We start from the raw sequence: 16564 nt of genomic DNA on the forward strand, positions 1-16564 counted from the left end.
CAAACCATCAATTGTTCATATACAAGTTCAGCTTGAAACTGAAGGAAAATTAGAAAGTCCACAAGAGCTGAAACATGACCTTGGGTATATCACCCTTGAGTTTTGAGAGTAGAGATTTTGAGCATCAACATAATTGACACATTGAACATCAGTGACCGAAGACCAGAAGTTATGGAATGACCTCAGCACATCACACAAGAAGAAAGCGAAGGTCATTTAAAAAGGGAGGAAAGAAAGGAAAGACATCAGAAGATACAAACTTGCTCTTGAATCTAGAGTCAGTCAAACGAAAGAAATGATGGCTTAAAAGAACCGAAGAGAAGATTTCAAAGAACAGCTCAAAAAGACAAAGCAAAGCATCATAATGAAAGGTGTGAGCCAGGACGCAGTGTAGCGCCTATGAAACATACAACCTTCCTCTAGTTCTTTAATGCTCCCCTCCCCCCCGCTATCATGATCCCAGTTCTACCTTACAGATCCGGCTAGACTGGAGCATGTACACAGGTGCAGATAAGAGCTGGAAACACAGGGATAAACCCCTCAGGACCAATATTGAGAGTAGCCATAGCAGGAGGGTAAGGGGAACATAGGGGGGAAAGGGGGCAACTGATCACTATGATCTACCTATAACCCCCTCCCAAGGGGGTGGACAACAGAAAAGTGGGTGAAGGGAGACATTGGTCAGTGTAAGATGTGAAAAAATAATAATTTATAAGTTATCAAGGATTCATGAGGGAGGGAAGGTGGAAGAGTGATGGAGGGGGAAAAAAGGAGAAGCTGATACCAAGGGCTCAAGTAGAAAGAAAATCTTTTGAAAATGATGATGGCAACAAATGTATACATGTGATTGACACAATGTATGTATGTATGGATTGTGATAAGAGTTGTATGAGCCCCCAATAAAATGATTTTAAAAAGAAGAAGAAAGGTGTGAAGACCTGGAGTGAGAACATAAAACATGGAACCGTGTAGACCATAACAGACTATAAATTAGTGTTGAGAAGACTGGGAATTCTAGCATACTTCATTGTGTTGGTGCAGCACCAGTATATGGACCAAGAGGCAGACTATTGAACATAACAAGGGCATCCTGCATGATTTACAACCAGGAAAGGTGTGTGTCGGGATTATATTGTTTCACCATACTTCTTAAATGTGTATGTTGAGCAAAGAACTCCAGAGGCTGGCCGATGAGAGAGAATGCAGCCTCAGGATTAGAAGGAGATGGATGTATGACCTGTGAAATGGGGACGACACAACCTTGCTTCCTGGAAGTGATGAGCACTTGAGACAACTGCTGATCAAAGACTTCAGTATAGATCACAACTCAATGTAAAGGAAACACGGTTTCTCACAACCGGACTCATGGAACGCATTATGACACATGGAGAAAAGATCAGAGCCGTTAAGGATTTTATTTTGCCTGGAAGCACAGCAACACGTACGGAAGCAGCAGCCAAGAAATCAAACAACACAGTGCACCGGGAGAAATCTGCTGCAAATCTTTAAGGTGATAAAGAGCACAGCTGTCACTCCGAGGACTGAGGTGCACCCGATGCAAACCATGGTCTTTCCAATGGTCTTCTATGCATGTGACAACTAGACAACGAATAAAGAAGACTCTCGAATAATTGATGCACTTGGAACTATGGTTTTGGTGAGGAATATTGACGATCTCGCCTTCTGCCATAAGAACAAACAAGTCAGTCTTGGAGGAAGTATAGCAAGAATGCGCCTTGGAAGTGAGGATGGCAAGATCTCGCCGCTCATACTTTGGACCTGTTACCAGGAGAACTCAATCCCTCGAACAAGACAACATGCTTGGCAAAGTAGAGGGTCATAGAGAAAGAAGACCCTTGTAGAGCTGGGTTGGCATAGTTGTTGGGGCTAAAGATGATCTCTTTGAGGATGGCACAGGGCTGGCAGTGTTTTATTCTTTTGAACAATTTGATAGCATTTAACAATACACTTTTAATAAGCAGTAATGTGCTGGTAAATCTCTAACTGGCTCTCTGGGATATTTTAGAAAGAAAAGGCCTGGCTTGTAGCATTTGCCAATTGCCGTTGTGTAAATATTCCCACCGTGGTTAATTACAAACTACCCACATAGCATCAGTGAACACTGGGTGGGGTAAAGATGCCCACTCACTTACTACCACACAGCGTTTTCATCATACAGATATAACACATGTATGTAAATGATCTCAAGGGCCTAGCTAATAGCGAAATGTAGTAAAATAATTATGAAGTCATGGGTTTTCGGTGTTTATTATCTTGATTTTAATGTAATTTGCTTAATGGTAAGTTTGTATAGGTTAATATGTAATAATAGCTGTGCTTAATTACTGACTCACAACATTTCTGAAAATCCAGCAACTGGCTCTCGTAGCTCGTGTAAGCCAGCTGCTGTACATCTCTCATTTTAATTTGAATAGGTTTTGGAGGGAGGACAAAGAGGAGAGCATCCTGCAGACATAGGAGCTGGAAAAAAGCACCTTGGTTTGAAGGCCTCCCTGGGGCGAAGAATCGACAGCGATGACTTGACACACTTGGACACGGGATCCCTGCGTCATTTACTTGAGAAGCAGACGGTGTGGTGGGATGGGTCTCTTGATTTCCAGACAACCTCAGTTCAAACCCAAATTTTACCATTTGGCAGCTGTGTGACCTTGGCCAGGTTACTCACCTTCTCTGAGTTGGTTCCATCATACGGTAATGCTCTAAATATTTGTTGTGCATCTACTATATGCCAGAAACTCCTGTGCAATCATGAAAAATGAAAATTTAATTACATCAGAAATAAAGATCAGACAAAACCTCTTCTTTGCATACTGTTCACATTCTTACCAGACAAAGCGTGCAACCCTCTGCCATACACAGGATAATTTTCCATGGAGAATGTTAACCGTTACTTAGATATTATAATTTCTTCCACTCATAGAGACTGATGGACTGACATTGGGTGGGTTCCTTGTAGTTTGTTTTAAATCATTTTATTGGGGGCTCGTACAACTCTTATCACAATCCATACATCCATCTATTGTGTCAAGCACATTTGTACATTTGTTGCCATCATCATTCTCAAAACATTTTCTTTCTACTTGAGCCCTTGGTATCAGCTCCTCATTTTTTCCCCTCCCTCCCTGCCTCACCCCCCTCAGGAACCCTTGATAATCTATAAATTTTAATTTTTTGTCATGTCTTACATGGTCCGACATCTCCCTTTACCCACTTTTCTGTTGTCTGTTCCCAGGGAGGGGATTATATGCAGATCCTTGTGATCTACTGTCATTATTGGTCCTTAGAGGTTTATCTGTCTTGGATTCCCTGTGTTTCCAACTCTTATCTGTACCAGTGTATATCCTCTGGTCTAGCCAGATTTATAAGGTAGAATTGGGATCATGATAGTGGGGTAGGGGTGGGGGGAGGAAGCATTAAAGAACTAGAGGAAAGTTGTATGTTTCATTGTTGCTACACTGCACCCTGACTGGCTCATCTCCTCCCCACAACTCTTCTGTAAGGGGATGTACAGTTGCCTACAGATGGGTTTTGGGTCCCCACTCCACACGCCCCCTTGTTCACAATGATACTCCTTTTTGTTCTTTGATACCTGATACCATCAACACCTCGTGATCACACAGGCTGGTATGCTTCTTCCATGTAGACTTTGTTGCTTCTCAGCTAGATGGCTGCTTGTTTATCTTCAAGCTTTTAAGACACCAGATGCTGTATTTTTTGAGAGCCTGGAACCATCAGCTTTCTTCACCACGTTTACTTATGCACTCACTTTGTCTTCAGCCATCATGCCAGGAAGGTGAGCATCATGGAATGCCAGTTTAATAGAACAAAGTGTTCTTGCGTTGAGGGAGTACTTGAGTAGAGGCCTAATGTCCATCTGCTACCTTAATAGTTGACCTATAAATATATGCACATAGATCTATTTCCCCATTGTCATATATAAATATATTTACATATGTACATGCCTGTATTTAGACCTCTATAAATGCCCTTTGCTTCCTAGTTCTTTCCTCGATTTCCTTGTACTTTCCTCTTGTCCCACTACCATGCTCAGCCTTCATTTAGGTTTCAGTAATTCCTCTCAGTTACATCGCCCTTGATCAAGTCCTACCAGGCCTCCTACACCCTCCTCACCACCGATTTTGGATCATGTTATTCCTTTGTCCCTGGGTTTGTTAACACCACTTCCTTTCCTCCGCCTCCCCCCTCCCACGTCCCCCTGGAACTGTCCTTCTTGTTATTTTCTTCTCCAGGCCGTTTGTCCCGCCTGTCTGATCTAGACAGACCTGCAGACATAATAATATGCACAAACACAAGACAGAGCAAAACAAAGCAACAAAGGGAAACAAAACAACAACAAACCAATGACCAAAAGAAGAGAGAAAAGCCTGTAAATAGTTCAAGGTCTGTTTGTTGACCTTGGGGAGTGTTTTCCCGTGGAGACTGACGGGGTGCCATGCCCTGGCTCCAACGCCTATTTTTGCTATTACCTCGGGACTTCCTTGCTCTGCTCCCCTTGCTGTTCTGTTGTACACAACTCAGTGTTTTGCCTCGGTGTGGTGGGGTCAGATCGGGTGCAATTCCCACCCCTTGTAGTTTTGAAGCCAGGAACATATCCCTCCCCACTGCGCCGTAGTCTAGTTTGCAGAGCTGGCGAACTTGTGGACTCTGACCCTGAACTATAGAACAAAACCTTGTCAGCCCCGCGCCATGCTCCCGACGGCCAGCGTGTTCAAGTCTGCTGTTGCCGCTGTGGGCCCAGCTCCTCTCAGTGCGGGGCTCCCCTGCCTTCTCTGGCCCCTCTACTTCACCAAACATGACATTCTCCGGTGACTGTTCCCTCCCGATGATGTGCCCAAAGCAAGCGAGTTTGATGACCCTCTTGTCAGGAGAGACCGTTCCCCAGAGAAGGACGTCATATTTGGGAATGAGGAGGGGCCGCACAAAAGAGGAAGGCCAATGATGAGTTGGATTGACACGGGTGGCATCAATGGGCACAGGCAGCGGAACAGTTGGGAGGATGGCACATGGCCGGGCAGCGTTCTGTTGTGCATATGGATCAGAACTGACTCGATGGCACTGAACAACAGAAACGTGTGAGCCATAGGCTTTTCTTTGTATGCGCTAACTTTCCACCCAATCTGTCTTTGTCTAGAAGTTCTGCTGAAATTGATCCACCCTGGGTGATTCTGCTGGGGATTGAAATCCTGGTGCCATGCTTCTCATACCACAGTATGACGGACAAACGGACGGAGAGGAGGTCGAGCCTTTTTTATAGGGGTTTGAAATGTGTAGCCTTTTAGAGCACAGATCGACTCTGCCCTGGTGTGGTATGTTTCAGATGGATTTTACATCATTGTTTATCTATAAAGTGATCCGTGCATGTCCATATACACACACATGGACTCGCCCATCCATCTACCATGCATAGCCGCTGCCGAGGCTTCTTTATGTCCGAAGGTTGCTCAGTCAGTCTAGCTCTTGGCCTTTCTGGCGCGTCGGTGGAGTGACTGATCCAGTGACTTTGGCCTTACCCCTCATCTGGGACCTTGCTGTCCACTCTGGACCTTGCTGTCCACTATGAGAGCCACTCACCGCTTCCAAGACTAAGCAGCAAAAGAAGAGAGCATGCAAAATAGCTCATTAGAGACGTGTGTGTGTGTGTGTGTGTGTGTATTTATGGTAACCCTTTGGAGCTGTTGGGTTACACAGCCTATCATTAAAATGTATTCCACTAGTTACTTTTTGCTTTTCACAATGTGGCCCCTAGTTAATTTTGATATTGGTATTGGGCAGGGCTGGTCTGGACATGGGCTATGCTGCTGGGGGGTGGGGGTGGGCTGGCATGTGGGGCTGGCCTCGTTCAGAGTTTCCTGCGACAAAGTAGCTGGGTCTGCCTACCTGGACTTCATTCAGCAGATCCATGTGGCTTTCAGGGTGAGCTACGCCCTCTTCTCCCCACCAGCCTTCGGCTACATGCCCGCCTCCGTGGGCTGTCCCTTTGTCTCATTCCCAACAGGTTCAGAACTTGGGCGGAAAAAAGCAGAAATGTTTCTGGGTCTCTTCAAGGGCCCCACCATTCATCCCTGGTGGCATAGTGGTCAAGAGTTGTAGCGCTAGCTACAAGGTCCTCAGTTCAAAACCTGCAGCCTCTCTACAGGAGAAAGACGAGGCTTTCTATTCCTGTAAATTGTTAGGGCCTCTGTAACCCGCAGGGCTAGTGCTGCCCTGTCCCAGAGGGTCACTGGAAGTTGGGATGGACTGGATGGTGGTGAGTGCATTTGACCTATCAGTATGTGCCAAGCACTCGGTGTGCATCAGGCCCCGGGCTGGGCGCCGAGTTGCAAACATCAAACAGTTCACCTGCTGGCTCACCTGCAGATAGGACAGAGACTTAGGATGGCTAACCTGCTGCAGCATTCACATCCAATTGACACACAGACTCCAGATGTGTTCGTGGGTTTAAGGAGGAGCCCAGATTTCTGGACACTCATCAATGGATGAGCACGAGGGACCCCAAAACTGTTTGTTAGGAACCTCTGTTCTAGATCAGGCCTCCTCGGCCTCAGCACTGTGGGCATTTGGGGCCTGCTGGTCCACGCAGGAGGGGCCAGCTGCGCCTTGTAGGATGTGTATCAGCATCCCTGGCTCTACCCACTAGGTGCCAGTAGCACCCCTTCCAGTTGTGATGATCAAGACTGTCTCCAGACATTTCCAAATGTGCCATGGGGGCCCACACCCCCCTGTTGAGAAGCACTGAGCGTGAGAGAAGTGCGTCAGGCTAGACTCAGGCCGGGGCACCACGGCAGTCTCTACTCCTGAATCGCCCGTGGGCTCTGAGAGCAGGGCCACCATGGCCTTCAGTCCCTCAGGGCCTGGTCCCCCTGGCCTACCTGATACTGGACACCTGCTGTTTTTGTTGAATGGAGACGGTGAGAAAGAAGGGAGCTCCCTGCCCATTAGCACGCATGGCTCTCTCTAAGACCCAGCCTGTCAGGAGCATCTGTAATTTTTTCAGACTCGGAATCTGCTGAGACATGTCCTGCTCCACCCAACCAGTAGAAACCACTGCTGCTGAGCAAGTGAGAGAAGGAAACATCTCTGAAGAGCCTCGCGCCAGATGTTCCTGCAGACCACACTGGCCTCTGGGCCCGTCCAGCTGCTGGCAGCTCAGCTTTGACCTTCACATGGGGTCACTCCCAGATACCTGTCCTGCACCTCTCAGACCCTGAGGGTCCAGGACCAGGGCTACTCTGGACCTCCAAAGAGCTCCTCCCCGGGGTCCCAGGAACCTGGCTGACTCAGAACTTGGGTGAGAGCTGGGCGCCTGTTGAGTGATGAATGAGTCAAAAAGAAACCAGGCCAGGGCCTGGTGTCAGACGCTTTTATCTGCTGTGTGATCGCTGACAAATGGCTTTCCATCTCTGAGCCTCATGTTCTCATCTGCAGTGGAGATGAGGACAGATGATTTCTAAGGACCTTCTCCCACTGACATTCTGAGGTTATTTTTGGACCAAGAGGCTGGTGTCAGCTTCCCTTTGTTCAGGGGGATTTACTCCCCATTGTTCAAGTCCCTGGGCCAGAATGGTTCCAGCCCCGTCCTAACATCTGTGTTTTTGAGCTTCTCACCCCAATCTTCTTTTGCCTCCTGGGACCTCTCAGTTCTAGGCTCAGCTGCCCTATTTTGCAGTCAGATCTCTTACTTCATTCTCATTTGACCTTTGTATGCTCTGGTTTCCCCATCTATGTAAAGGATGTACTATTAACTCCCAATTAATCGTTAAGGAGCCCTCGTGGTGCCGTGGGTTAAGCACTAGATGACTAATTGTAAGGTTGGCAATTCAAACCCACTAGTTTCTCTGTGGGAGGAAAAGGAGGCTAGATTTACAGTCCAAAAACCCCACAGAGAAGTTCTACCCTGCCCTGTTAGGTCCCTGTGGGTTGGAATGGACTTGGTGGTGGTGGGTTGGGATGAGGTGATCGAAATAAGTAGCTGCCATCAAGTCAACTCTGACTCAGAAGTAACAGAGTGAAGCACTTCCCGGTCCTTACTCATCCTCCTGGCCGCCAGCAGGCTCACCTGTCTACCCTTGTGGCTTTCATGCCAATCCATCTCACAGAGCACAGTGTCCTCCTCCAGCGAGGGCCACGAGGCAAGGGAGAGGGCGGTGTCCTGTTGTAGTGACCCATCAGGCTTTCATGAACTTAGTTTCAGAAGTGTGTTGCCAGGACTCTCTTCCTAGTCTTAGTCTGGAAGCACTCTTGAAACAGATGCACCATGGGGGACCCCCCCTGCTGGTGTTTGACATGCTGGTGGCTTAGCTTCTAGCATCAGAGCAACAAGAACGCCCCACCACAGGACAGACAGTCCACTGACCGATGGGTGGTGGTCCTGCCCAATGGGCTGGCCATAATGATTGTGCCGCCTCTTTGTCACAAAGGGGACTGCAGCGTGGAGAGGCAATGAGTCTTGTCCAAGGTGAAGTGGCAGCAAGTGGCAGAGCTGGGGTTACAACCCAGGCATGCTGGCGAGCCCAGGTTCCTACCCATTTGGGGATGTGGTCTTTCGAAAGCCCCGGGAGAATCCTATTGATTGGTTTGCGGTCGGTAGGGCCCATAGGTAGGAAGGAACGTAGAGGTATGCACCTGCTCAGGGAAGCTGGAGTGTCACTCGGAAAATGGTTTGTGAGCCCCATGCTGCGCCAGGCACCCATGCTTGGCACCAGAGACATGGGCGGCCTGGCAGTAGGGGGCAGACTACACGGACTGTGGTGTGTGAACTCTGTGGTAGGTAAGTGTGATGGAGTGAGGACACAGATGAGAGCAGATCAGAAGGGGAGGGAAAGGAAAGAGCCCATTTAAACAGGGAGGCAAAGCAGCCAAACTGAGAAGGTGATATTTTAGCAAAGACGTTAAAAAAGGAAGGGATGGGCCATGCGGGTATTTGGGACAAGCGTGTTCAGGCAGAGGACAGCCCCGAGGCAGGCTGAAGCCTGGGGGGGGGCTCAAAGAACAGTGAAGGTGCCAGTGGGACTGGAGCAGAATGGGGGAGTTCCGCAGTGAGGTGATGGGGAGTGAGATTGCACAAGGCTGTGTGGGTCGGCGTAAGGGCCTGACCTTGGCTTCTAAGGGAGAGCTCTTGGAGTGAATGAGAGGCAAGACAAATCCACTCAGGGGACCTTAACTCCGACAGAAGGAGCCCTGGGCCTCCCTTCGGTGGCCCAGCCCGAAGTGAAGGGACCTGGTTCAGGGGAGCCTGGAAGCCAGCCCATTGCTCCCCAGGACCCAGCTGCCCAGCTCGAGCTCCCTGGACAGACCAGCTCCCGAGCCTGCGCTGCCCCTCCCTTCGCCAGCAGCCTGGAGATTTTCATCTCACGCTTTGTCCCCTTGGGCAATTATTTATTATTTCCTTCTCCAAAGTGTTTCTGAGACACGGCTCTTATGAAAGATGCTACACCGAATAAAGTGGGACGGCATCATAATTCACCCTGGCTCCAGCTGAAATATTTGAACGACAACACATTACTGTCCAATTTCGCTGCTCTCTGCTTCAAGGGAGAAGCAGGAAGCCCCCACTCGGCTGCTCGGAGCTCTTTGCAGAGTTGGATGAGACGGGCTTGGCAGCTGGGGGGCTGAGTGGAGTGCACAGCAGGCCACGCCATGGGACGTGCCCACCGAGCTTGTTCGAGCAGGTCTTCTGCTCCACCGCCTTGCCTCCTCCGTCGGAATGGGAGGTGCTGCCGGCCTGGGGGCGACTTTCCTCTTGGGTGTCTCCAGTGGTCCCCGCTCCGGTGTTGTGGGAAGAACACGCCGTTGGAGTCAGGTGAGCCTGGCGTACATGTCAGCCCGATCTTTGGCTGGCTGCGTGACGCTGGTCTGAATCGCGCTCAGTCTCTTAACCTGGAAAAGGGCCACAGGAATGGACTCTGAGATCGCGTGCATTGGCCATCCATAGCCATGTGACGAATTACCTTCAAATGTCGCAGTTTAAAACAACCAACACGGTATTTTCCTCACAGCTTCTTAGGAGCGGGGGTCCCGGGGTGGCTGAACTGGGTGATTGGGGCTCAAGGCTTCATCTGCACGCTTGCCTGGGGCTCCTCTCCTAAGAGGGGGCTCTCGAGTGGCAGGCTCAGCTGCCTCATTTCCTGGCTGGTTGTCTGCCAGAAGCTTCAGTTTCCCACCACGTGGGCTGGCTTCTCGGTAGAGCTGCGCACGGCACAGCAATGACAGCAAATGACCAAAGAAGTGACAGGGCTCCCAAGATGGAAGCCACAAGGCCTTTCCTCCGATGGTTCTCATGAGCTTACAGAGCGGTGCGGAGCTAACATCGAGCCCGCTCTGACTCGGAGTGACCCCACAATAGAGCGACACGCAGCTCCCACCCAGCATCCTGTTCACAACTGCCCCTAAGCCTGAGCCCATTGCTGCAGCCACTGTGCCAATCCATCTTCCTGAAGGCCTTCCTCTTGTTTCGCTGCCCCTCCACTTGACCAAGCCTGAGGGCCTTCTCCAGGGACTGGTCTCTCCTGACGACATGTCCATGTCCTTGCCTCGAAGGAGCTCTCTGGCCGTCCTTCTTCCCAGACAGATCGGTTTGTTCCCTTGGGCAGGCCCGGGTACCTTCAATGTTCCTTGCCGGCACCACAATGCAAATGCACGGATTCTTCTTAAGTCTTCTTTATTCAATAGCCAACTTTCCCCTGCAACGGAGACCATGGAAGATACCATGGCTTGAGCGGGCCCACCTCAGTCCTCCAGATAACACGCTTGCTTTTCAGCACTCGAAAGACGTTTCGTGTCTTAGACTTTACCGAATGCAACGTGTTGTTTGATCCATGAGCATTGATTCGTGGATCCAAGCACGACAAAATCCTCCACAACTTCAACCTTTTCTCCACTTACTAGGCTGCTACTTACTGGTCCAGTTGTGAGGGTTTTGGTCTTCTTGACATTGAACTGTCACCCACACTGAAGGCTGCAGTCCTTGATCTTCATCAGCAAGTGCTTCAAGTCCTCCTCACTTTCAGCAAGCAAGGCTGTGTCATCTGCATTTCACAGATTCTTAATAAATCTCCCCCCAATCCTGACTGCCACATTTTTCTTCATATAATCCAGTTACTCTGATGATGTGCTCAGTGTGCGGATTGAGTAAGCATGGTGAGAGGACACAACCCCGACACACTCCTTCCCTGATTCTAAGCCAGGCAGTGTGCCCGTGTTCTGTTTGCGCAACCGCCTCTTGATCCATGCACACGTTCCCAGATGAGCACAGTGTTCTGGAATTCCCGTTCTTCTCAAGGCGATACATCGTTTGCAGTGATCCACACAGTTAAACGGTTTTGCACAATCGATAAAACACAGGCAAACATCTGTCTGGTATTCTCAAGATCCATCTGATGCCAGCAACATTCCCCGTCCTCGTCTGAACCCGGCCTGAACCCCTGACAGCCCTATCACTGTACTGCTGCCACCATTGTTGGATGATTTTCACCAAAAGTTCATTTTCATGTGATATCAGTGATACTGTTCAAAAGTTCCAGAATTCTCCTGGGTCACCTTTCTTTGGAATGGGCACAATGTGGGCCTCTTACAATCAGTTGGCCAAGTAGCTGTCTTCCAAATTTCCTGGCCTTGATGGGTGCTTCCAGCCCTTCACCAGCGTGTTGAAACCTTTCAGGGGGGTTTCATCAATTCCTGGAGCCTTGGCTTGGTCTGATGCTTTCAGTGCAGCCACAAGCTCTTCCTGCAGCCCCACGGGTTCTCGCTCGTCCACAACTTCCTGAAATGGTGGGATGCCGACTAGTTCTTTTTGGGTACAGTGACTCTGTGTGTTCTTGTCATCTCGATGCATCCTGAATCATTCAATATTTTGCCCACCGACTTTTTCAATAATGCAACTCAAGGTTTGAGTTTTTTAAAAAGCTATGCTGAGCATGCTCTTCATTTTGATTTTGTCACTTTCCCCAGCCATAAACCATAGCCCTTTTTTGTTTTCTCACTCTACCAAGCCTTCAAGCAGAGGACCACCATAAGCCAGTGTTAAACCACGTCCTTCCTCCCAAGGATCCCCTGGTGCCCACTTGCAGGTCGTCTGCACTCCCAGCACCACCATTCAAATGCATCGATTCTTCTTTGGTCTTCCTGACTCAGTGTCCAACAGTCACATGCCTATGAGGCAATGGAGAGTACCACGGCTTGGGACTAGTGTGCCTTAGTGCTCAAAGTAACATGCTTGCTCTTCAATACTCTAAAGAAGTTTTGTGCAGCACATTTACCTAATACAATACTTCTATTGATCTCTTGACTGATGCTTCCATGAGCATTGGTTGTGGGTTCAAGCAAGCCAAAATCCTCTACAACTTCAACCTTTTCTCCATTGATTAGGAAGCTACCTATTGGTCAAGTGTGAGCATTTTTATCTTCCTGACATTGAGTTGTCATCCACACTGAAGGCTGCAATCCCTGATCTCCATCAGCAAGTGCTTAGTCCTCCTCACTGTCAGCAAGCAAGGCAATGTCCTACGCTTACCTCAGGTTGTTAAGAAGCCTTCCTCCAATCCTGATGCCGTGTTCTTCTTCATATAAGCCAGCTTCTCTGATGATTTCCTCATCACTTAGACTGAACAAGGATGGTGGGAGGATATAGCCCTAACACATACCTTTCCTGAGTTTCAACCAGGTAATAGCCCCTTATTCGGTTTGCCCAAGCAACTCTTGATCCATGTCCAGGTCCTCAGGAGCACAATGCAGTGTCCTGGAATTCCCATTCTTCCCAAGGCTGTCCATAGTTGGTTGGGATCCGCACAGTGGAATGCCTGGGTGTGGCCATTGGCTACTGCTTTTCTTTTTGTAAGTCCTGAGCTCTTTAGATAATCTGTATACAGGTCCTTTACCAGATAGAAACTGTATGGCTATTTTCTCCCAGTCTATGGTTTGTGTTTTTATTCCGTAATTGATACATTCTGAAATGCCAAGCTTTTTAATTTTGCGGAGTTTAATTTGCCATTTTAATTTCTTTTATGGGTCTGGCTATTGCTGTTATACACCTCAAGTCATGAACACACACACACACACACACACACACACACACGAGTTTTACAATTTCAGTTTTTGCACGCAGGTCTATGGTCCATCTTGAGTTAATTTTGCGGCGTGTGATGGCAGGTAAAGGTTTAAGTTGATTTTTTTCATATAGATATTTAACTGTCCTTGTACCAATTGTTAAGATCATTGTTTTTTTTCCATATTGGATTATCCGAGCATCTTTGTCAAAAATCAATTGACCATAATGTAAGACTTTATTTCTGGAACCTTAATGCTATTCTATGGCTCTAAGTGGCTGTCCTTGTGCCAATGATGTAGAGTCTTGATTATGATTTTACAGTAAGCTTTAAAATTAAGTAATGTGAGTCCTTCAACTTGGTTTTTCTCTTTCAGAATGGTCTTGGCCCTTGTAGCTCTTTTGTATTTCTGTATCAATGTTGACATCAGTTTTTCAATTTCTACTCCACAGCCTTCTGGGATCGCAGGAAGGACAGCAGTGCCTTTGATAATCTACTGTCAAGGTGTTGTGCCTCCATGTACACTGTGCACGAGTCACAGCATTGGGGGAGACTCCAGAAAGGTGTTTGGGTGATACGGGCCACTGGGTGCCTCGGTGTCTAGCTACCACATCACGTGACCATGGGGCACTTGGGGTCCTCCAAACCAGCCGATCAAATTCTTCAATGTCTCCTTTCATCTTCCAAATAATATAAACATGGAGGCTGATGTCTGGGGAGGGGCCACTGGAATTGGGAGGGGAGGGGAAGCTAGGCTCTCAGGTAACAGGATCCTTTGAAGACCAAATGGTTCTTGCTTGGGATGTTTTATGGAGACCACGTGTTTTCAGTAATGGAAGGCATGTTGAGTCAAATGAAAAGAACCCTTTTTAAAGGTAATGATGGGTTTTGATACTGTGAGTGGGACAAAGATGTCTGGTGTGGAGACTGAAGGGAATGGGCCCATTTCTCAGACTCCCACAGTTAAGCAGGCTCTCATCAGATGGCAGCGTGCATTCAATCACAGAGACAGAAAATGTAGTTGGGCTCTCTATGTTCCATGGGTCACAAAAGGATTAAATTTAAGTTCGATTGGTGGACATTTTCAAGGGTCCTTGTCAGACAAAGTGCTCCCTATCAGCAACTTTTAGGCATCTCCAAAGGACTGTCACGTGAAGCCTTGGTGCTCAGTGGTGACACCTGGGGCTCACTGTCATGTTGGGACTCGCTTCGTTGGAGGTATCATGTCACCTGCTACTGATAAGAAGATACCTTGCCAGTCAGTCATTGCCACAGAGCGCACAGCAAACCCTCTAAACCCTCAGTGGGAATTTCAACTGCAAGTATTTCTTTGCAGCTCACTCACTAGTACTGAAGTTTGGCTCATCTGGGATGGACTTACTTGATGGCTCTCTTCCTGGTTGGAAGTCAGGTGGACTTGGCTCAGGTGAGGGTTAGGCTCAGGAACACGCCACATACCTCTCCCGTGGCTTGAACAGAAGGGCCAGCAGTTGCAGGGCAGTTCCCTCCCACTGGCTCCCTGGAGTGCAAGGGAATGACTCCCTGGGATTGGCATACAATTGCTTCTGTCCTTATCGTACTTGCCAAATCAGCCCGGTATTCCTGGGGAGGATGACCAAGGGCATGGATGTGTAGTGGTCCTAGGTGGGACGTGTGACAGGAATGAAGGCTGTCTGCTCTACTATGGGTATAAAAGCATGTGAAGGACTCGCCCGGATAAATGTGAGTTCAAGTAGCAGATGTCGGAGGCAAATCCAGTTCACACCAGGAGATTCTTCTCATACTCCAAAAGGGGGATTCATTCTCATGGTTTTGCAGCCTCAAGGTCTACCTGGGGGAAGGCAGAAAGGCCTGAGTTGTAGCTCATGGTCTCTTGGGAAGTTACCTGTAAACACGGGCCAGCTTCCCTGTCTTTCCCAAGCTTCAGGTCATAGGGTGGTTTATCTGCATGACTAACATGCATGCCAGGGTGGGGAACTGGTGTGACTATGTGCTATGACAAGGCCTACCATGAAGAGGCCTACCATCATGAAGTAATTTGGCATATGCCCAGCTCATGGAGTGGCTCCATCCCTCCCAGGCACAGACCCGTCTGATTCTAAACACAAGTAGCTGTTCATTAGACTTTCCTGTGCCTTTCTTTGGACAGATCTTTTGTGAGACACTCAACCACAGTCTAAGAACTTTAGAGCGTGTGGTGCTGTCTGACAAGGGGAAGGCTAGCTCCTGGTCAGAAAAGTGAGCTCCCTACCTCCTCAGGTATTCCAACAGCATTAGATGCTTGCCTACAGGGATATGGATTTGGACGTCAGAGGATTTGAATGTAGAACTAGTCAGAGGATGTGGACGTAGAACTAGTTCATACCATCCACTCATTCTGGCACTCTGCACCTAGGATTCTGATGGCCGTGCGCAGGGTCACTTGGCCAGTTAAGAGATCCAGTCTAGGGTAATAGTTTGAATCCCGACATTCGGACTCCAAGATGTTGTAGCCATGGTCCGTCACTTCGTGAAGGCTCTTTGAGATCATCTCATCCAACCTCCCGATTTTACAGACATGGTGGAAAACTGGGACAAAGAGAAGACTTTGTCTTCTCAGCAGGATACTTTGAGAATTGGCAAAGTTGGTCCTGAGTTTTGCCTTCCCTTCCAAGGCCCAGGCTCTCCAGGGACTGGGAACCTCCTGCGTTGCCTGCCTGGGCCAGGAGGGAGTTAACCAGGCCACTGAGTGACAGTCCCACTCAGCCTCAGCAGTATGTGCTTGTTTAGAAATGCAAATGCCTTACAAGGCCGCACATTTTTATGCCCCACAGATTACTCCACCCACCCTCCCACCCCAAGACTTGCCTAGGATTGTTTGTACTATGAAAACCGGAGGGAACTGAGCCATTTGCTGGAACAATTCTGCTAAATCTGGCCTCTGGGAGGAGGCTTGCTTAAGCACTGAGGGCCCTCACCCCCTCCCTCCTTCCTCCTGTTGTCTGGGAGGCAGGGCTGGCTGCAGGGACCTCTTTCCCTTTTGGTTGACTTCCTCCAGAGAGCCAGAGATGGGCTTGGAAGAGCAAGCTTGGAGCATGGTGGGTGTTATTTCATTGACACTGTGGGGAATCCTGAGTCCAGCACCTTCCTGTTCAAATCCCTTCTCCCTTTAGGAGACAGAAGGAGCCCTGGTGACATTTTCAGTAAGCAAAACGCTGCTTGGCGGTTCAGACCGACCGGCCCTCCCCACCAGCCCCCCTGCAGTAGATACATCAGGCTATCTGCTCCCTAATGATTGATAGCCTCAGAAACTCTACGCCAAGTCCCTGTGAGTCAGTTTCCACTGGATGACAGTGAATGAGGAGACCAAGGGCAAACCTCAAATTTCCCAGCGCTGTTAAATTCTTCATCTCATCTCCTGCCTCACTCCACCTGTGCCATCTCCATGCCTTTGACAAGCCACTCAGTGGACACGGATCAGCTCTTTTCTCCAGTGGGGAGTC

Source organism: Tenrec ecaudatus, chromosome 1 (assembly GCF_050624435.1).
Source record: "Tenrec ecaudatus isolate mTenEca1 chromosome 1, mTenEca1.hap1, whole genome shotgun sequence".
NCBI lineage: Eukaryota > Metazoa > Chordata > Mammalia > Afrosoricida > Tenrecidae > Tenrec > Tenrec ecaudatus.